We start from the raw sequence: 23276 nt of genomic DNA, 5'->3' as shown, positions 1-23276 counted from the left end.
CGGAATAACATCTTGAACTTACAGTGATCGCCGCGCGGGATTAGCCGAGTGGTATAGGGGGTGCAGTCATGGACTGTGCGGCTGGTCCCGGCGGAGATTCGAGTCCTCCCTCGGGCATGGCTGTGTGTGTTTGTCTTTAGGATGATTTAGGTTAAGTAGTGTGTAAGCTTAGAGACTGATGGCCTTAGCAGTTAAGTCCCATAAGATTTCACACACATATGAACTTTTTTTTTCTTACAGTTCTGTGTGCCACTGGGAGACAAATACGTCACATATCGTTAGTTTTGACAACGAATGAAAATACATGAAAAATCAGAATTATTATCCACCAGCAGATAGGTGTTCTCATGCTAGAGCTTGATAATACATAATTAAATCTTTAGTGCCAGGCCAGGATTCGAACCCATTCAAGCGTAATATGTGGAGATGTTGAGGAATCTGCAGTTTTGAACAAACAACAAATTGTAGCCGAACTGTATTATCACGAAGGGATCAGATTCCTCGTTAAGAGTGGTCTGAGTTGCACTCTCAGTTCAGAACCAATTTTATCGACATACAGAAGCTCAGATGAAAGATGGAATAACTGTCCTGTGACCCTACATAGCGTTTGTTTCGTCACTAGAAATAAATAACTAGTATAAGAAAGGTTACTGGTGATAGAGTTTCTACATGTCGCCATTCCAGACTTTATTGTGGTTAAACCTAACATCTAGTTAGCAAAGAAGGAATATCATCTTTAATGTGAATTTTAGACCACACTCCCATTATATATCTTTCTCTCCCTATCTAAAATCATTGAGAAAAGTGGGAATTGAACCCAGACCACATGTTCAAGAACCTATCATCCGTCCAACAGATCACCAAATCCTCAGTTCTGTGACTCGTTTTTCCATCGGAACACCGTTTCGCCACACTGAATGAGAATTCCGACACACAGGCTCCCTGTAGTACATTGCAGCATGTTCAGTAAACTCATTTACCTGGTTGACCGAATCACCATGAACTAGCTGCCTCGGCTCCCCAGTGTATGCATTCGACTCTATTTTGTAATCACCAAAATAAAATCACGTAACTGCCACCTACACAGAACTACCAACAGTGTAGGATACAGAAATTTAAATAGGAGTGCTCCTTTCCACTTGAGCTGTAACTGTTTCTCTCAGAAGTCTAGATCCAGCCATTTGCATTATCTCGCAGCGCTGTGGTATGCAGAAGTTCTGGAAGAATTGTTGTTCAGCTCTGTAGCTGTTGTAGCTATGTCTCAGCTAGTAGCCTAAAGGTAAGTATCGTGCACGATAGGGAAGATGTCGCGAGTTAGAATACATTTGCTGCTAATATTTTTTAAAACGCAATTCTGCTGAAGTTACCAATCTAATGGAACTTTGAACATAATTCTCTTCACTTCTCAACCCAAAATAGTCGCATGTGGAAAAAGGCCTAACTTCTGTGACATTTTGTTCTTTTCAGGTTTAATAGACAGCCAGGCAGCAGATGCATCTCGAAGCTTTTGTATTGTGTATGGGGAGAGCTCATCGTGCCCAAATACGTCAGAAAAGTATTTTCTACGTTATCTGTCGTGTGGTAGTGGCATTTTATTCTTCTTCAAACATTGTTTGACAGCTTTAACTCAGAACAAGTTTTCTACATGCATGTAATCAATAAACTGCATGTGCATTGTCAGCCTGTTATAGATAACATCAGAGAATTCGCATATATCGTTGTTGATTAATTTCGCTCTCATGTTTACTATTGTTTCGACAACACTATAGGAAACATTACGAAAATTGTACACTGTATTACACTCCTGGAAATGGAAAAAAGAACACATTGACACCGGTGTGTCAGACCCACCATACTTGCTCCGGACACTGCGAGAGGGCTGTACAAGCAATAATCACACGCACGGCACAGCGGACACACCAGGAACCGCGGTGTTGGCCGTCGAATGGCGCTAGCTGCGCAGCATTTGTGCACCGCCGCCGTCAGTGTCAGCCAGTTTGTCATGGCATACGGAGCTCCATCGCAGTCTTTAACACTGGTAGCATGCCGCGACAGCGTGGACGTGAACCGTATGTGCAGTTGACGGACTTTGAGCGAGGGCGTATAGTGGGCATGCGGGAGGCCGGGTGGACGTACCGCCGAATTGCTCAACACGTGGGACGTGAGGTCTCCACAGTACATCGATGTTGTCGCCAGTGGTCGGCGGAAGGTGCACGTGCCCGTCGACCTGGGACCGGACCGCAGCGACGCACGGATGCACGCCAAGACCGTAGGATCCTACGCAGTGCCGTAGGGGACCGCACCGCCACTTCCCAGCAAATTAGGGACACTGTTGCTCCTGGGGTATCGGCGAGGACCATTCGCAACCGTCTCCATGAAGCTGGGCTACGGTCCCGCACACCGTTAGACCGTCTTCCGCTCACGCCCCAACATCGTGCAGCCCGCCTCCAGTGGTGTCGCGACAGGCGTGAATGGAGGGACGAATGGAGACGTGTCGTCTTCAGCGATGAGAGTCGCTTCTGCCTTGGTGCCAATGATGGTCGTATGCGTGTTTGGCGCCGTGCAGGTGAGCGCCACAATCAGGACTGCATACGACCGAGGCACACAGGGCCAACACCCGGCATCATGGTGTGGGGAGCGATCTCCTACACTGGCCGTACACCTCTGGTGATCGTCGAGGGGACACTGAATAGTGCACGGTACATCCAAACCGTCATCGAACCCATCGTTCTACCATTCCTAGACCGGCAAGGGAACTTGCTGTTCCAACAGGACAATGCACGTCCGCATGTGTCCCGTGCCACCCAACGTGCTCTAGAAGGTGTAAGTCAACTACCCTGGCCAGCAAGATCTCCGGATCTGTCCCCCATTGAGCATGTTTGGGACTGGATGAAGCGTCGTCTCACGCGGTCTGCACGTCCAGCACGAACGCTGGTCCAACTGAGGCGCCAGGTAGAAATGGCATGGCAAGCCGTTCCACAGGACTAGATCCAGCATCTCTACGATCGTCTCCATGGGAGAATAGCAGCCTGCATTGCTGCGAAAGGTGGATATACACTGTACTAGTGCCGACATTGTGCATGCTCTGTTGCCTGTGTCTATGTGCCTGTGGTTCTGTCAGTGTGATCATGTGATGTATCTGACCCCAGGAATGTGTCAATAAAGTTTCCCCTTCCTGGTACAATGAATTCACGGTGTTCTTATTTCAATTTCCAGGAGTGTATAAGAAATGAAAGAAAACTACCCACGATAACCTTTCGACGAATGTCTATTTTAATAAAACTGAGTATCTGTACACAAGCGTGCCTCTATTGACACGAATTGGTAAAATACTACTAACTTAGATTTTGATTAGGTCTGTGTTTGATTGTTATGCTGTGTCATTCTCAAGAGGTATGCAAATGTGGCATTTCATAAATATAGTTATGTATTTCTAGAAACCCAAAATTTGCTTGTCAGAGCGGAAAGAGGCGTTACCTGTTGTGCAGCATTGTAAGCATTTCACCATTGCACAATGAGCCGAAAGTATCTTGCGATTTCCTAATTGATGTTTGATCTGACTGCTTGTAGCTCTTTCACAGAAGGGATAAAATCGTTGCAGTCAGTGCGACTGGAACTGCGAAGCATAACAGTAGCTTTTTTACAGGTCAGCACCTTACCAAAGAACTGGCGAAGAGGTACGTGTCTTACTTTCTCTTACGAGACCAATAGTGGCTAGAACTCATAAACCGCTATTTAAAGGAAGAGATTACTTGCGATTTGCACCTGCAACGAGTTTCCTGGGCTGAAAACCGTAAGGTTACAATCTTTGTTACACCTCCGACGATAATAACTCAGGTTATTCAATGGAAATGAAAGGTAAAATCAAGTGGCTTAATTCCGGTCACACCAGGAAGTAACTCGTCGATCACCGAGTTGCCAAACATACATTGCCTTGTTGCCAAATCTCAGTTACAGTACCATCAGGAAGAAGACGAACCGATGTAATCCTACAGTGGGCTGGGATGTGACCATAGCTGGTGTCTCCAAGTCGTGGCTGCTACAGCCTGGAATACGTAATGCGTCTGATCCGCGTTTCCATAACTAGGTTTAGGGACTGGAGCGTAGTTACTAATAATACTCAGAACTGACTGCAAACTAAGCATCATAAATCAGTAACTCTCATAATTGTTTTATATTCCTTTCGTTAGTGTACTCAAAACTAAGAAACTCATCCACAGGCGTTTTCGTGCCTTGCCGATAGGCGAGCACAACAAACAAATAAAAATGAAAAAATAATGTGTGTGTGTGTGTGTGTGTGTGTGTGTGTGTGTGTGCGTGCGTGCGTGTGTGTGTGTGTGTGGATGTGTGTGTGTGTGTGTGAGAGAGAGAGAGAGAGAGAGAGAGAGAGAGAGAGAGAGAGAAATAAAAAAGAACGAGACAGAGAGAGAGAGAGAAATAAAAAAGAACGAGACAGAGAGAGTGTGTGTAAAAAATTGTTGTAAAGAAATTGAATCATGGTATGTAAATAAATCTTTCATTTAAAATGACACATTCCACATCATTACGAAATGTCGTATTCATGATCTATGGAACAATAATTAATCTAATGTAATGTAATCTAATCTAATAACATCATATTGATGACTAGCCATGAAGAGTCATGAATTCCCGAAATTTTGGCCAATACCAGTAACTAAATCTATACTTGAAAATAAAAGACGACAATTTTTATAATAAACTGCGACTCCTATCAAGACCCTTTCGTCCCTGTTGTTTGCTGCTAGGTTTTTGAATCTAAAATAAGGATACAAACTTTTGTGCTTAAGTGACAATCTAACTGCACACCTACCGTGCATCCACGAATATAGCTGAAGTATCAATTGCTTACTCACCAACAGTAAGGTGTGTGCGTTTTTGACCAGAAATAACGACACCTACTGCGATTGTTGGCAACACGTGAACAGATATTAAAAATGCACTTTAATTTTCACTTGCAGGGTGATGTGCACTTGAGAGGGCTTGAAATGAAATTATGAATATTTTTGTACTGGATCTCTTGGAGGAGACCTAGAGAAGATTGTATTCCTGGAAAAAGGAACGAAATGACTGAACTATAGTGTTCCGAGAGATTCAGATCCTCGAAAGAGGAGATACGAATTCGAATCACAGTCCAGCACCAAATGTTTCAACGTCTCTAGTTCAATCAAGTACAAGTAAAATAAGAGCCCTGCTCCTTTAAATGGCTATCGGTTCATCAAATAAAATAAAATTTTCTGATGTAAGTAAGCTTACTGGCGACTGTATTTATGTTTGCCATGACTTTCGCTATGTCATTTCCCAACGTAAACGGGCTCTGCCCAGTTGGTAATGAAATCGGATGCAAGTTTTGCAACTGTGAAATACTTTCCTACATTATAGAATTCTATATTAAATTTGAACTAATATTGTGAAAATTTTGTACTTGGATAGCTTAGAATGAAAATCTTTCTGTTTATTTCAAAGGAAAACAATTGATTTTCTAAAACATTGTCTGTCATACACAACTTGAAACAGGTCATGTCTACCAAATCATATGGAAGAACTGACAGCGACGTATATCGGAAGGCAGTAAGATCTCTTGCCTTTTTTGTTTTGCAGTACCCAATAGCCATTTCTAGGGGCAAGTAAGTGAAGAATGGCAGCGAGTTTTTGTTATCAAGTAACGTCTTTATCAATTACTTTAGTTTTAATGCAATCTATGAGTAATTTCTGATGTTTGATATTTAATTAAAATGAAAAGGATTCCGTAGACAGGGAAAGAACCTGTTCTTGGGAAGCTACTTGTATAGTGACCAAAAGGCATTAAATGATCTTCTAGCACATGCGTTCCAGCAGCGGTATGAATAAAATGATAGTAATAATGACGGTAATAATCGAATTATCCGGTAACTGCATGTTTCACAGTGGATTTTCTCGAAATAATAAATTTGCTCAATTTGAGAAAATTCAAAATGTCTTTACTTTGAGCCTATGATGCCTAGAAGAGTCTTCACATCCTGCTGACATGGGAATAGCATAATTTCCGCGACAGAAGCTTGCTTCTAGTTATCCATTTAATAGACTCGCATTTTTTCAACCGTGACTAATTTTGTAAGCTAAGCACATCATCCGTTACAGCACACATTTGAGGCTGGGAAATGTGGCCACAATGGTCTGGTGGAACGAATTATCACAGGTGCAATGCGTGGGTTCAGGCATTTACTTCTAAGGGACAGAAACAGATTTATTTTACCTCTGGTAACCTCAAGAGAACGACGTTATAATCCATGATCCGCATTACCAACTGGGCAGAGACCGTCTACGTTGGGAAATGATATAGCGAAAGTCATGGCAAACATAAATACAGTCGCCAGTAAGCTTACTTACATCAGAAAATTTTATTTTATTTGATGAAACGATAGCCATTTAAAGGAGCAGGGCTCTTATTTTACTTGTACTTGATTGAACTAGAGACGTTGAAACATTTGGTGCTGGACTGTGATTCGAATTCGTATCTCCTCTTTCGAGGATCTGAATCTCTCGGAACACTATAGTTCAGTCATTTCGTTCCTTTTCCCAGGAATACAATCTTCTCTAGGTCTCCTCCAAAGGATCCAGTACAAAAATATTCATAATTTCATTTTAAGCCCTCTCAAGTGCACACCACCCAGCTAGTGAAAATTAACGTGCATTTTTAATCTCTGTTCACGTGTTACCAACATCAAAAATGCACCCATCTTACTGTTGGTGAGTAAGCAACTGATACTTAAGCTATATTCGTGGGTGCACGTTAGGTGTGCAGTTCGATTGTGGCTTAGGCACAAAAGTTTGTATCCTTATTTTAGATTCAAACACCTAGCAGCTCGTAAGAAAAACCGATACGTAACATTAGATTTTTCTTAGTTAACAATCCGTTTACGTGTTGGGCTCGTATCTTCGTCACGGAACTTCACATCATGCACTTCATCTTTACTGCATGCACACTTCGTTACTTCAGAATGGAGGTATATCAGACATATTTCGTGGTTAGCTAAAAGGGACGAAAGTCTCTTGATAGAAGTCCCAGTTAATTACAAAAATTGTCTTCTTTTATTTTCAAGTATAGATTTGGTTACAGGTATTGGAAAAAAAATTCGGGAATTCATGACTCTTCATGGCTAGTCATTAATATGATGTGATCAGATTACATTACATTACATTAGATTAATTCTTGTTCCATAGATCATGAATACGACATTTCGTAATGATGTGGAACGTGTCATTTTAAATGAAAGATTTATTTACATACCATGATTCAATTTCCTTACAAAAATTTTTTACACACACTCTCTCTGTCTCGTTCTTTTTTATTTCTCTCTCTCTCTCTCTCTCTCACACACACACACACACACACACACACACACACACACACACACACACACACACATTCTTTTTTCATTTTTATTTGTTTGTTGTGCTCGCCTATCGGCAAGCCACGAAATCGCCTGTCAATGAGTTTCTTAGTTTTGAGTACACTAATGAAAGGAATATAAAACAATTATTAGAGTTACTGATTTATGATGCTTAGTTTGCAGTCAGTTCTGAGTATTATTAGTAACTACGCTCCAGTCCCTAAACCTAGTTACGGAAACGCGAATCAGACGCATTACATATTCCAGGCCGTAGCAGCCACGACTTGGAGACACCAGCTATGGTCACATCCCAGCCCACTGTAGGATTACATCGGTTCGTCTTCTTCCTGCTGGTACTGTAACTGAGATTTGGCAACAAGGTAATGTATGTTTGGCAACTCTGTGATCGACGAGTTACTTCCAGGTGTGCACGGAATTAAGCCTCAAAGTTCACTTGATTTTACCTGTCATTTCCATTGAATAACCTGAGTTATTATCGCTTGAGGTGTAACAAACGATTGTGAACTTACGGTTTTCAGTCCAGGGAACTCGTTGCAGGTGCAAATCGCAAGTAATCTCGGCCTTTAAATAGCGGTTTATGAGTTCTAGCCACTAAAGGGTCTTGTAAGAGGAAGGTAAGACACGTACCACTTCACCAGCTCTGTGGTAAGGTGCTGACCTGTATGCAAGCTACTGTTATGCTTCGCAGTTCCAGTCGCACTGACTGCAACGATTTTATCCCTTCTGTGAAAGAGCTACAAGCAGTCAGATCAAACATCAATTAGGAAATCGCAAGTAAATACTTTCGGCTCATTGTGCAATGTTGAAAAGCTTAAAACGCTGCACAACAGGTAACGCCTCTTTCCGCTGCTGACAAGCAAATTTTGGGTTTCGAGAAATACATAACTATATTTATGAAATTCCACATTTGCATACCTCTTGAGTATGACACAGCATAACAATCAAACACAGACCCAATCAAAATCTAAGTGAGTAGTATTTTACTAATTCGTGTCAATAGAGGCACGCTTGTGTACAGATACTCAGTTTTATTAAAATAGACCTTCGTCGTAAGGTTTCGTGGGTAGTTTTCTTTCATTTCTTATAATTGTCGAAACAATAGTAAACATGAGAGCGAAATTAATCAACAACGATATATGCGAATTCTCTGATGTTATCTATAACAGGCTGACAATGCACATGCAGTTTATTGATTACATGCATGTAGAAAACTTGTTCTGAGTTAAAGCTGTCAAACAATGTTTGAAGAAGAATAAAATGCCACTACCACACGACAGATAACGTAGAAAATACTTTTCTGACGTATTTGGGCACGATGAGCTCTCCCCATACACAATACAAAAGCTTCGAGATGCATCTGCTGCCTGGCTGTCTATTAAACCTGAAAAGAACAAAATGTCACAGAAGTTAGGCCTTTTTCCACATGCGACTATTTTGGGTTGAGAAGTGAAGAGAATTATGTTCAAAGTTCCATTAGATTGGTAACTTCAGCAGAATTGCGTTTTAAAAAATATTAGCAGCAAATGTATTCTAACTCGCGACATCTTCCCTATCGTGCACGATACTTACCTTTAGGCTACTAGCTGAGACATAGCTACAACAGCTACAGAGCTGAACAACAATTCTTCCAGAACTTCTGCATACCACAGCGCTGCGAGATAATGCAAATGGCTGGATCTAGACTTCTGAGAGAAACAGTTACAGCTCAAGTGGAAAGGAGCACTCCTATTTAAATTTCTGTATCCTACACTGTTGGCAGTTTTGTGTAGGTGGCAGTTACGTGATTTTATTTTGGTGATTACAAAATAGAGTCGAATGCATACACTGGGGAGCCGAGGCAGCTAGTTCACGGTGATTCGGTCAACCAAGTAAATGAATTTACTGAACATGCTGCAATGTACTACAGGGAGCCTGTGTGTCGGAATTCTCATTCAGTGTGGCGAAACGGTGTTACGATGGAAAAACGAGTCACAGAACTGAGGATTTGGTGATCTGTTGGACGGATGATAGGTTCTTGAACATGTGGTCTGGGTTCAATTCCCACTTTTCTCAATGATTTTAGATAGGGAGAGAAAGATATATAATGGGAGTGTGGTCTAAAATTCACATTAAAGATGATATTCCTTCTTTGCTAACTAGATGTTAGGTTTAACCACAATAAAGTCTGGAATGGCGACATGTAGAAACTCTATCACCAGTACCCTTTCTTATACTGGTTATTTATTTCTAGTGACGAAACAAACGCTATGTAGGGTCACAGGACAGTTATTCCATCTTTCATCTGAGCTTCTGTATGTCGATAAAATTGGTTCTGAACTGAGAGTGCAACTCAGACCACTCTTAACGCGGAATCTGATCCTTTCGTGATAATACAGTTCGGCTACAATTTGTTGTTTGTTCAAAACTACAGATTCCTCAACATCTCCACATATTACGCGTGAATGGGTTCGAATCCTGGCCTGGCACTAAAGATTTAATTATGTATTATCAAGCTCTAGCATGAGAACACCTATCTGCTGGTGGATAATAATTCTGATTTTACATGTATTTTCATTCGTTGTCAAAACTAACGATATCTGACGTTTTTGTCTCCCAGTGGGACACAGAACTGTAAGAAAAAAAAAGTTCATATGTGTGTGAAATCTTATGGGACTTAACTGCTAAGGCCATCAGTCCCTAAGCTTACACACTACTTAACCTAAATCATCCTAAAGACAAACACACACAGCCATGCCCGAGGTAGGACTCGAATCTCCGCCGGGACCAGCCGCACAGTCCATGACTGCACCCCCTATACCACTCGGCTAATCCCGCGCGGCGATCACTGTAAGTTCAAGATGTTATTCCGAGCTGCTGGTGGCGAAAAATTCGGTAGCTGACGTCTCTTTGTGTGTAGTCAACAACGATATGTGCGGGGCTCTATTCCCTGTGAGCACTGAACTCTTCGTCATATTATTTCCAGTTCAAACATGCTCACAAGTCGCTGCTCATGCAACAAACCCATATTTAACGTTCTTTTTCTCTGGAATATAACAGCGATAGGTGCCGGGTTGGAGTCCTGGGAAGGAAAAAATGAACGTTTCTTCTCGTCATTTCAGTTAAAACGTCTAGCTCCTGCCGAGAAAATCCGAAATGTCACAGTTGGTTGTGCTTCGATATCAATACGATTAGGTTCTGGGTTCGAATCCCTGTCCAACACAAGGTTTCACCACACAGCATTCTAGTAAGTTACTTGTGAAGAAGCAATATTTAACATCTCTCGTAGTTCGTTTACAGGGACAAGAGATGCTGGGTAGGAATTCGCTTCCGTTAAAAATGTTTGCGTTATGTAATTTAAAGTTGATATTTCCTAACTGATACTGTCTGAAATCGAGGTATATCACACTCTGTATGCCTAATCACGAATGACTGTTAGTTTGCGTCAGTCACGAAATCTTTGTTTAGTTTGCCTGACCTGGGTTTCAATACATATGCAGAACGAGACGGTTCGTGTGTCATTTGAAGTTCATACATATTCTCAATTGCTGCTAGTGGATAACTTAAATTTTTAATGTCATTTTGTGTTAAATTATAAGTACTGTATGTTACTTTGAAGAGGAAACCATGAATAAGCCGAACTTACTACGTGCATTACCTATCTGACGTAATAATGAGAGTGTTTACATTTCAGTACGTTATTTATTGTAATAAATGTGAGCTTATAAGCCTTAAGGACAGTCTCATCTGTGATAAGGTGTTCCCTGATATTTGTAGCATCGTGGTATTATTTTACATCTTGAGTTACTGCGATACAGAGCAGTATTTTCTAGTGGTGACTTTTTGGAACCATTTTCAATAGTCAAACGACTGTACCAAGGAGCGATTAGAGGACCTGTTAGACAGCCGCGTTCTGCCAGTTTCATGCGAATCAGGCGAAATGCAATTCAGGTAGTTCGGATACTTTTGAGCATGACTGTCATTGAAATATCAATGACTTGCAGATATTCCTAATCGAAAAGAGGACTAACATGTTTCCCCCGCTTAAGAACATGCGATTTGTATTCCATATCTGCTGAATAGCACATTAAATAAACCGTAAAATGGAACACTTACCTTATTATTGCATATCGTTGTGTCTGTGGCGAAAGGAAAGTGCATTTGATACATTGAATGACTGTTTGTTCCAATTTTATGTAGTGAAACACAGGAGGTTAAAAAATATTACCTTTATTATTACTTTTATCTCATTTTTCATGTTGTGAAGAAAGTGTTTAAACTCCAAATCTAATTCACCCCTTTCTCACTCTGCCTCCTGGTTGTTAGGTCCCCATACACAAGTAGGGGGTCAGCAAGTTCTTGTAAAACTGATGCTTTGCAGGAGTAACAAATAGCAGCAGAGACCGAATATCCGTTTTCTTTGAAGCCTTGGTGTGTGACGGGTCTGCTTTCTTGGGAGAAGATAGAATGGTATGCAGTTTTTCCCCTGTTCCACTGCAGTTTTCCACCACTGAAGCACTTTTATTAACGTTGTATGTTATCTTTACTGCTTCTCAGATCTGTGGGTTTTTGGCTTTCTTAATCTTGCCCTTCAGGGCTTACTCAAATTCGAGCAGGACGTCATCTCACGTCCCATCAACCATTATTAATGGGGATTTCTGGCAATTCGATCATCTCCAAATACTCTTGTTCAGATCCACCACCCCCATCGTTCTCAAACTCTGAGCACTGAAAACATGAGTGCCCCTGCACAAGCAACAGATGCACTTTCTGCACATTCAGAATTCTACATAGCATACTCAGAAAATGGAACAGTGTGTAATTCCTGTTTTGTCCCAAGCAGGCCTCTGACAACAGAATGATTTTTTCATGCTTCTCCTCATGAAAGTTCAGTTTTATCACATGGTACAGGGAGGAGAACATAGTGTTGGCACATTTTTTTGGAACTCAGTCCATTAAGTGGGACATGTAGGACACTGGAGTATTCGCATGATTAATCCATTCGACCGTTTCATATTATAGTTAAAATACAGCCACAGGTGAATGTGAATGACGCCATGGTGGTACATCAAAATAATTGTCATGATGAGGGTGCAATAATGAGTATGACTGTGGACCACTTCAGAACTGCAGGTAGCGACTAAAATTCAGCAAACTGGGTGAAAGGGCAGGAAAAAATAGAAGGATGGTGGATTGTGGGGCGTTGTGATTAGGGTTGGAAAGAATGTTATACCTTGGGATGGATTTCATTATTCTGGAGTCGTAGTTGGTTGAAATTCTGTTAGGAGAATATGATAAGGCATCAAGGTGCATGGAAGGTGGAACAGATGTTGTGGCACATTAGGGTACTTGGAATAGTTATTAGTGAGTGGGAAACACGCTGCTTGACTGAGTTTTGCGTTTAATGTGGCGGATCTGAAAATGCTCTAGGAAGAGAAGAAGATATGGGAAGTGGATGAGTTGTTACAAGATGCGAGTTGGGGCGGGTAAGAAGATAAAGCTGAGGCAAAGCATATGCCTTTTCAGGATTTCAATGGACTTATAGAATTTAGGGGAGATGGAGATCCTCCAACATGGCACAAGTGAGGGTGTGGTGGATGAAGTATTCATAGGCGATTAATTTTAATAATGAACAGCCTCAGTTGCACCGTTTACTATGGTCAAACGATAGATAGTGTCATTCTGAAGAAGGTTGGGTTATCCCAACTGAAACCTAGGTAAATTTCTAGGTAAACGGTGCAACTGAGGCTGTTCATTATTAAAATTAAAATTAATATTTATCCAGTTGCTCACAGGGCCGCGAAATGTTGAAGATATTTATAGGTGAGATTAATGGTAGAAGTATCTACGAAGTATGGCCTGTTAGTAGCTTCAGTGGGTTTAGTCGGTTTCAGGTTTTGTTGGTTAAGGAGATGTGAATTCCATGTTTCTGTCAAGAGTTAGTCCTAAATATTTTACTGTGTTAGTCAGTTGGATGGGTTGATTGTAGATGGAGAGATGGAAATCTGGCTGATGGAAACGCTGAGTGATGCGACCAAAGATGGTGGCTTGGCATTTCTGTCAATTTATTTGAAGTTTCAAGGCATTCCATCACTCAACCAGGAGATTCAGGTGGCTTGGGAGGGAGGCATAGGAAAGTTGAAGGATGTGGTGAGTGGCTACGTAGGGTCGTCAGCATATTCAAGATGTATGTTGGAGATGGTGGTTTGGAAATATCTGCAGTGTAGAGGAAGTAAAGGACAGGTGAAAAGAGAAAGCCTTGAGGTACACCTGCAACAGGGTGAAAGATGCAGAAGCAGGTGTGGTTGATTGTGACACATGTAGGACAGTGGCGAAGGAAGAATGCTATAACGTGGGCATTGTCAAATGGGAGTGCATGGGTTTGGAGCTTGAAAAGCAGTCCAGAATGCTATACCCAGTATAAGGCCTTTTGGATATCGGGAGAGGCAACTATGGAGGAAAGGTAAAGAAGTTGGTCACTGATCGTTTAGTTGGAACGAAAACAACACTGGGTATTGGGAGTGGGTAGGTGGGTTGCAAGGTGCTGAAAACTGTCAAGAGGCTGATGATCGATAGGATGAGGTCTGCGAGTGGTTTATCAGGGTACAGAAAGAGGAGGACTTTGGATGTATTCCACAGTTCTGGCTAATAACCTTTGTAAAGGATGGAAAGGTTTTTGTAACAGGTTCTAGAACATTCCTTGAGGTGGTACTAGGTAAGTGTTTCATGACAGGGTGCAGTGTTTCACTTTTTAGCAAATGTTCATGTAATGCCATCAGCTGTTATTGGCATGAGAAGGTTGCTAGTCCACAACGCTAACTTTATCCCAAAAATAGGCGCAGGGACGCATGTACAAAGGCAGCCGCTGTATGAGCGACTTCTGTCGAATTTCACGCCATCTTCGAATATTGCCCTATCTATGGCGCTCTGGCGCATGCGAATCACGATACCACATGCTCGCTCTCTGCCGGAACAGAACTTCACGGAGTTAAAATTCAGTCATCAAATTAATAACACATTAATTGTCTTTAGACGTGTCGTAGTTATAAAAAGTTTCTTTTCCTTTCCTTATCTAATTGAGAGACGTTATCACGATTAATAAGATCTTCAGCCAAATGTGTTTCCACCGATTCCTTTATAATTAAATCCGAAAAAGATCTCGTAGAGTCCAGGATTTCATTCTACATCTACAGCGATACTCCGCAAGCCACCTGACGATATGTGGCGGAGGGTACCTCTATCGGTTCTCCCTTCTATTCCAGTCTCGTATTGTTCGTGGAAAGAAAGATTTTCGGTATACCTCTGTGTGAGCTCTAATCTCTCTGATTGGCAGAATAACCCACAGAATGTCCTGTGTAAATACTATGCTTCGCTATGGTTGACTTACTGGGTGGCAAACGGTGAGTTTGGTGATAATGTTCAATTCACCTTTCATGTACTGTGTGTGTTGTTTGACTAATGTGGGCTTTGCTACCCTGGCATGGTATTCTGTAGATTATGCCCCCTACCCCCCACCCCCCACCCGCAGTCACTGATCGTTCTTTACCGAACCAAGAAGAGCACAAGTCTTTGTACCTGTAGCTGGCCAGAAGATTACTTTGACATAATTTTTCCTTAGGACTTTTCCTAATTTCGATGAAATATTGCGGGCATGTGGAAGATGGAGAAATATTCAATGAGGGTGTGAAACTCGACAGAGGTTGCTCATGTAGTAGGGGTCTGCGCGCCAATTTTTGATATAAATTTAGCTTTGTGAACTAGCAATCTTAATTGTAAAACACTCACATGAAGACGACTGAATGGCTGTCAGCCGAAATATCGTGGCAAGAAGTACACGTCTTCCGGCTACAGTCCCGGAACTTCATGAAATACTCTTTACACCAGGGAAATTTCATGAATCACATCAGATACCTCTTCAGGAAACAAATGACATCACACAACAAGAGGCTGGATACGTTATGTAGTGAGCGAACGAGACTATTAAGTTCTTAGTATGTTTTACTGAATTGTTGGGACAGTGGCCTCATTCCAGAGAGTGACATATTTTATCAAGACCGCCACTGCGAAGTTCGTCACACAAAATACAAACCTAGCGCTATTAAAGTAGAGGATTCGTTTTACTCTCCGTCAACTGGAGGCCATTGAAAAACAGCTGTTTTATCTGCACATGGAAATTGCTTCAAATTTCCCATTCCTCTCCTAGGAATGGTTCGACGTCATAATCTGGGCCAAGTCAGATCAGTTCCATAAGGAACCTGTTAGCAACGTTACCCAAGAAGACGCTTTTCGACGTTCCGTGCTTAATTTTACGGATAAGATTTTGGGAAACATAACGCTGTCGGTGCTTGGGAAAGACTGGAACTTTGCACCTATACCTAGAACCTTGCTTTTAACTGATTTTATTAGTGTTGTTGAAGAAGCTCTTAGACCTCTTTCCAGTGACAATGCAGAAGAAATAAAGCGCGAAGCACGTCGCTCACTTGTAAAAGCTCCACCTTAGAAGAATGATTCTTTCCCGATGAAGAGGGCCGCACTACGCAAGTTACGAGGAGATCCTCACACGATGATCCAATGGATAAGAGAAATGCCACTGTGCTGTTTGGCATGTGTTGAAGGTTGATGAAGACCCCACAGGGAGAGCAGAAGCAAAAATCAGCATAATCGAATTCTTTTTCTCTTCCGCGAGAAGTTGCGACAAGATAAAGACTCACAGCTGTGTTCCACCAAGATTATATGGCCTTCCAAAGATCCAAGAAGAAGACCTTGCATTAGTCCTATTGTGAGTAACATCGTCGCTCCGACGTATAACTTAGCTACACATCTCACTTCTCTGCTGCGACTTTTTGTGTGGAAATGGTCACATCATATTCGCAACTCTCGTGGATTTGTTGATAGACTGAAGCCACTTCGAACATTAGTAGGCTTCGACATCGTTTCATTCGTCACTAGCTTCTCTCTCATGGATTCATTCTACTCATCAGCCGTAAGTTCTAAGCTAATATAATACTGTTATTTCATCGTACCCATTCCTCAGTCTACGTTTTATTCAACAATGAATATTTAAACGTACTAACAGTGTTACCATGGGTAGTCCTCTCTCCCCTATGGTAGCAAACTCTTTTATGGAAGACTTTAACGAGAGGGTACTTGATTCGGCCGAACTTACACCAAATGTCTATTGGCGTTATGTGTATGTGTGGCCCCATGGTGAAGAAGAACTGTCACGCTTTTTGCAGCATTTGACTTTAGTCAACGAGAGTATCTAACTTACGACTGGAGTGGAGAAGGACGGCTGTCTGCCGTTTCTGTACTTATGGTGAGTCGGAAAGTGGATGGATCCTTTGGGCATTCCATCTACCCTAAGCCCACCCATACATAAACCAGAACGTCCTTCGAAAGTTGGTGTACTAAGCATATGTTGCGTCTGACAGAGGCAGCCTTTCAAAGAAGTTGGAAAAGCTGCAATCTGTGTAAAAGATAATGGATATTTTCATATCATTTCAACATGGCATTAGCGAGGAAGAAACGTGACCATACACATATCAAATCCAGGGCGTGCCTCCCATATGTCGGTAATATTTCGCCAAAAGTAGGCAAAATACCAAGGAAACATTATGCCAAAGCAATATTCTGGCCACCTACAAAGACATGTGCTCTTCTCGGTTCATTAAAGGACAATCTGAGAATCCAGCGGCTGGAATCTTCAGAACAACGTGCCAGTGTTACAAAACCTATATTGGTCAGACAACACGCAGAGTAATTGAAAGTGCGTTGAACATAATCGCCACACTCGTCTTACGCAGCCCATTAAGTCAAAGTCAGCCGAGCATAGAATTTACAGAGAACATTCCATGGATTATTCTGTCACTGAAATCATGGTCTCGACGAGGTCCTTCTGGGATTCAGTTATTAGGGTATCGACGGAAACACACTTGGTGGAAGATCTTATTAATCGTGATGGAGACTTTCAACTGGTTAAGGTGTGAGACGCGGTGATATCTTTACTATCAGAATTTTTTAAGATTAGTGAATGTACAACGACAGAAATTTAATTAATTTGACATCTAAATTTTAAGTCCGCAAACCCGCCTTTCGACACAGAGAATGCATGTAGTATCACTACTAAGCATTCGTCAACGCGACCTGGTGGAGCAATATTCCAAGAGGGCGCAAAACTCGACAAATGTCGCTCATTTAGCGGCTGCATTTACGCAAGCGTTTCCGTGTCAATTTTTGGTATAAAGTTAGCGTTGTGAACTAGCAATCTCCAGTGCAGAAGATGGCTGTATGGTTGTCAGCCGCGGCAAGAAATTATATATATATAACTTCACTTCCCAGTCGAGGATTCGTTGGTAATAACAATAAAAAGGTTTAAGTTCAAAGTCATGGAGAAAGAAGAGGTGAAAAGGAGGAGGAAAGGAAATATATAGCGAGGATAAGGAGGAGATGGACAGATAGGGGCAGGAGGATGAAGTGGAGAGAGATAGGGGGAGGAGATGGACAGAGAGAGGGAAGAGCAGGTGATGAACAGAGGAATGGAAAGAGAGAGGAGATGAACATAAAAAGGAGGTGAAATAGGAGATGGACAGAGAGAGGGGGAGAAGAAGATAAGGATGTGTATCCAATTTCCACACAAATTTAGCGATTGTGAAGCATTGTCAGGCTTGCTAGTTTACATATTAGAGCGTGCTCTCTCAGGAACGAGTTTCTTCGATATTGTGACTTAATACCTAGAGACCTGAAAGTAAACTTCTAAAAAAAGAATATATCATCTCCGTAATGCTTTCGCGATTACTAAATGATCCTGTAACGAAGCGCGCTGCTCTCCGATGGATCTTCTCTATCTCTTTTATCAACCGTATCTGGTACGGATCCCACAGTGCTGAGCAGTATTCAAGCAGTGGGCGAAAAAGCGTACTGTAACCTACTTCATTTATTTTCGGATTGCATTTCCTTAGGATTCTTCCAATGAATCTCAGTCTGGCATCTGCTTTACCGACGATCAACTTTATATGATCATTCCATTTAAAATCTCTCCTAATGCCTACTCCCAGATAATTTATGGAATTAACTGCTTCCAGTTGCTGAGCTATTTTGTAGCTAAGTGATAAGGAATCTATCTTTCTATGTATTGGCAGCACATTACACTTGTCTACATGAGATTCAATTGCCATTCCCTGCGCCATGTGTCAATTCGCTGCAGATCCTCCTGCATTTCAGTACAATTTTCCATTGTTACAACCTCTCGATACACCACAGCATCATCCGCAAAAAGCCTCAGTGAAATTCCGATGTCATCCACCAGGTCATTTATGCATATTGTGAATAGCAACGGTGTAACCTCCCCACAAAATACCAAGTGTAACTTCCAAACAAAATAAAATAATATGAATAATATTCTCATATAGTGTAACCTCAAAACAGAAAAATTCCTAAACCTCTCAACAGTAAAAAATATAATTATGTCGTTCACATTCAGTATAACCTACCAACAGGAAAATTGCGTAACTTATCAATAATAAAATGTGACTAATCTCTCAATAAAAAAATGTGGGACACTCATAACCTTCCAATAATTGACAGTAAATTTAACCTGGTAAATTTTGGAAATCAGCAATGCTGCGTCATGGCCCTGATACATCATTCTGAATAAATTGACAAATCTTACCTTAATTAGATCGCCGGATAACGCGTATATATCTGCTCCTATAAGAAATTTTCCTGGCGCAGCTAAGTGCAATGCTGGCCGATAGATTTGCTTATATGAAAGAAAAGAAATGATTTTTCTTTTCAGTAATCGGGATGCCCAAGGATTGGAGAAATTAGTGAATTCTTTAAATTGAGATGAATGTCAAAAGTTACTTTTTATGAGAAACATTATTATTAACAGATTTTTTTAAAACATTTACATGGGACTTGATATAACAATACTACATATGCGCGAGGCTGCTTTTACCTTATCCTACAACGCTCAGGCTCCGCCATCGCTGCACACAACCGGCCCAGCCAACACGATACACCAGACACGACTGCTCACTAGCAACAACCTACTGCTACTACTACACAAGTTCCTATTGCAGTCAAAACTGCTCTTTGGTCTCAGATTCTCTTCTAGCTTACATATCGCAGGCAGCGCGTGAGCAATACATCGAAATTACATCAGCTCGAGTGCGCTAGCAACAATTCTTTAATTATGGACCTCTTACATAACCCTCCACAGGGGGGCAAAAATTTGGTAGTGATGGTGAGTCAATTGGACATGCCACGAGCAACAATTTTTTTCTATAATCTATTTAGTTACTGTGTCTATAGTCACAGAGTATATACATCATTGATAGGTGCAGAACATATTAAGAAATTAAATAGAGTGCACATGCACAGAGTACAAACCATATTCAGAAATGACGAAGTATATATGCAATGAGTACAAAATATATTAACAAATGACAAAGTGCACATGTACTGCATAAGTATTTAGCATTTTTACATGAACTGATCACATTAACAAATGAAATAAAGTGCACACGCACCATAAAAGTTTTTAACATTTTGTAAGTGCTGAATTCATGAAGAAAAGAAATAAAGTGCACACACACTATATATGTCTTTATCATTTTACAAGAATTTAAATGCACTGTATAAGCCTTTAAAATTTAACAGGAAGTAGGAAAGGAATGGGAAGGATTGCATCATGGTTGTAGCACAGTAGGTTGCACGTAGCTGCACTGAAAGTCCATATCTTTCTACATAAGCACAACACCAAGTGAGACAATCTGAAGTTTCCTTCCCTGAAGTATTTATCAGTGTAGCCAAGACACTGAAACGTTCTATTAATATTCAATGTTATAATTTTGGTAGTACATTAGGTACACCAAACAGTAGGACCATAATAACATCTCCATCGTTCAAGGTGGTGGACAGCTTGATATGTCAACACCATATTCTTGTAGAATCCATACTCTTACATCAACGTAGAATTAGTCCAAAAACTAATATAGTGCTCCATGATCATGAGGATGGACAGGACAAACGGATATTGCAGTAATTGCTGGTAATTAGGTCAGAAGGTGAAGGACATTAACTCTTATGCTAGTCATCATAGAATTACACTAGTGTATCAACCGATATGAACAATTATTGGCACTCATTGGCTAGTTACTAAAGATGTAGTAAGTATTGAGTATTACAAAACACTATTCATAACTCATCTGATTGAATCAGTGGCATTCATTGGCCAGTTACTAAACATGTAGCAAGTACTGAGTATTACAAAACACTATTCATAACTCATCTGATTGAATCAGTGGCATTCATTGGCCAGTTACTAAACATGTAGCAAGTATTGAGTATTACAAAACACTATTCATAACTCATCTGATTTAATCAGTGGCATTCATTGGCCAGTTACAAAGTATTCATATAGTGTTACAAAACATTATTCAGTGTTATTCACAAGTCATCATTTAAAACAGGAGCTATTGAGTGTAGCATCAAGTTACTGGTGTGTATATACGATATCATGTAAGTGACATAAAACATATTTAAAATGTAAGACATTGGAACTATTACTCGAGGTCGGTAGTCCAGTAATACATAGACATAATGGAATCAATACACAGAAAATTTGCATTATCTTTAGGACTAAAAATATATCTTAAACTGGTAGCATTATTTAGTTGTATATTGGTAATAGTTGGGATTCGTAATAATTTTTTTATTGATAATTAATTGCTGGGGCATGAAAATATTTGCTTTTGACTTACTGCTGAAAATAAGGATTATTAACGTCATTCGTCATGAGTCAGCTGTAGCAAGGTTATGAACTAAGTACAGTATATGTGATCACATTCATAAATGATAGACATAACTGGATAAAAAAAATGCAAGTACTAGAACAGGTTTAATAACTAGCTACTTATAGCATATTATGTCACGAAAAGCTTCTCCTGGAAAAAATACAAAATGGATTATTGAGCTGAAAGAAGAAATGCATATTATGCTGAAAAATAGTGAACTTCGAATTAACAGGTAATGAAACGTGTACTTAATATGTATGTACTCTAGCTGTCTTTTCCAAAACATTCTGTCATTATACTATGCGACATAAGACATACTGTCAAAAGGAACTGCAACAAATACTTAAATAACTACATAGCATTTCTTAACTAACAGTAATATATAAACATCATCATTATCATCATCTGCAAAGAAAAACTTCATTGTTCATATTACCATATTCTTCATATAACTATTCATCATCATTTATTATCATCTGCAAAAAAGACACTTCATTATGCATATTCATATTAGCATTTACTTCATACAACTATTCATTATCATTCATTACTTCATATAGTATAGAGTTTCTTACTTCTAGCATATTTCATCACTAAAATTAACATCTGTGGTTCTGTCTGACAGCCTGCATCAATCGCCTTGTATTCTGAAAGAAAAATAATTAGTCAAGACTGCTATCATATGATGTGTACAGTATGTTCTGGTTAATGCTTGTTAATTCTGATCCATTTACTCTTCATGACAAGATATTGCATTTTCTTTCCTTCATCTGATGGTAAAATTTCCATTTATGTTTAATTCATTTCTTTTCCACGTATTGTTTTCTGAAAAATGATGAATAAGGATTAATATCTTGCATTTAATTCATATACCCATTAAATAAAAACTTGTTTCTAGTAAAATAATTAAGCATACAGCATAGTATGACAGAAAACATTAGGTGAAAAACATAGACAATTTTCAGGTCCAATAAAAGTATACACAGTATCATAATGTAGTGCCAAAAAAAAATCTAGAATAGTCAAAATATCATGACAGAAAACGTATTAGGTCAAAAACATAAGACAGTTTCCAAGTGCAAAAATGTACACACAGTATCATAATGTAGTAGCAAAAAATGTAAAATAGTCAAGATGTTGAGATATCATAATGCAAAATGTCAATGTCAACTGGTGTTTGTTACATCATAAACATTTCATAGTGCATACAGACAAAAATTCTTCTTTCGATAGGAAAACAATCATACATACACAAAATCGAAAATGTGCACGGTCTGATATATAACGACAAGAAAAGCGACCTGCTAAACTTACCTTGCCAGGCACTTGCCAGGAAAAAATATGATTATCATCAGTAAGTGTTCATCTCAATAACCGGAAAAGGTATTAAAATGTGATAAATCACAAAGTATGTTCATTCAATAAAGGGTTTAATATTGGATACATGGTGATTACCTTTGATTTTTCTGGTTCTCAAAGTTTCAACATGTACCACATTGGGATGAGGAATGCTGCGAATTCTGTATGGACCTGCGTATAGAAGTTCAAATTTACTGCATCTACTCTTTCCTCTGTTGGATAAATAGTGTGTGCGTACTAATATCTTCTGTCCAATGTGAAAGTAACGGCGTGTACAAACCTGTTTTTGCTGTTTTCTCCGGCGCTCTGCGGCACGTTTGATGTTGTTGAGCGCAATCGCAATTATTTCATGGTGGCGTAGTCGACGAGATGTAGGAAAGGATACTAATTCTTTAATTTTGTTAGGTGGTTCAACATTTTTCAATATAACAGTCGGAGATAGCATAGTGGATTCATTTGGTATGGAGTTAATTACATCCTGAAATGAGAGTATGTGTGTATCCCAATCAATATGTCTTTTATGGCAATACATTCTACATAGTTTACCAATTTCTTTCATCAGTCGTTCACAAGGGTTAGAAGAAGCGTGATACTTGGATATATAGATCGGAGAAATGTCTCTAGCTCGTAACATACGTGTCCATATCGCAGATCGAAATTGTGGTCCATTGTCGGAAATTACTTTCAATACATGCCCTACATGAAATAAAAAATGTTTTACAAATGCATTCGA

This window comes from Schistocerca gregaria, chromosome 2 (assembly GCF_023897955.1).
Source record: "Schistocerca gregaria isolate iqSchGreg1 chromosome 2, iqSchGreg1.2, whole genome shotgun sequence".
NCBI lineage: Eukaryota > Metazoa > Arthropoda > Insecta > Orthoptera > Acrididae > Schistocerca > Schistocerca gregaria.
Note: the sequence above shows the minus strand (reverse complement) of the source record.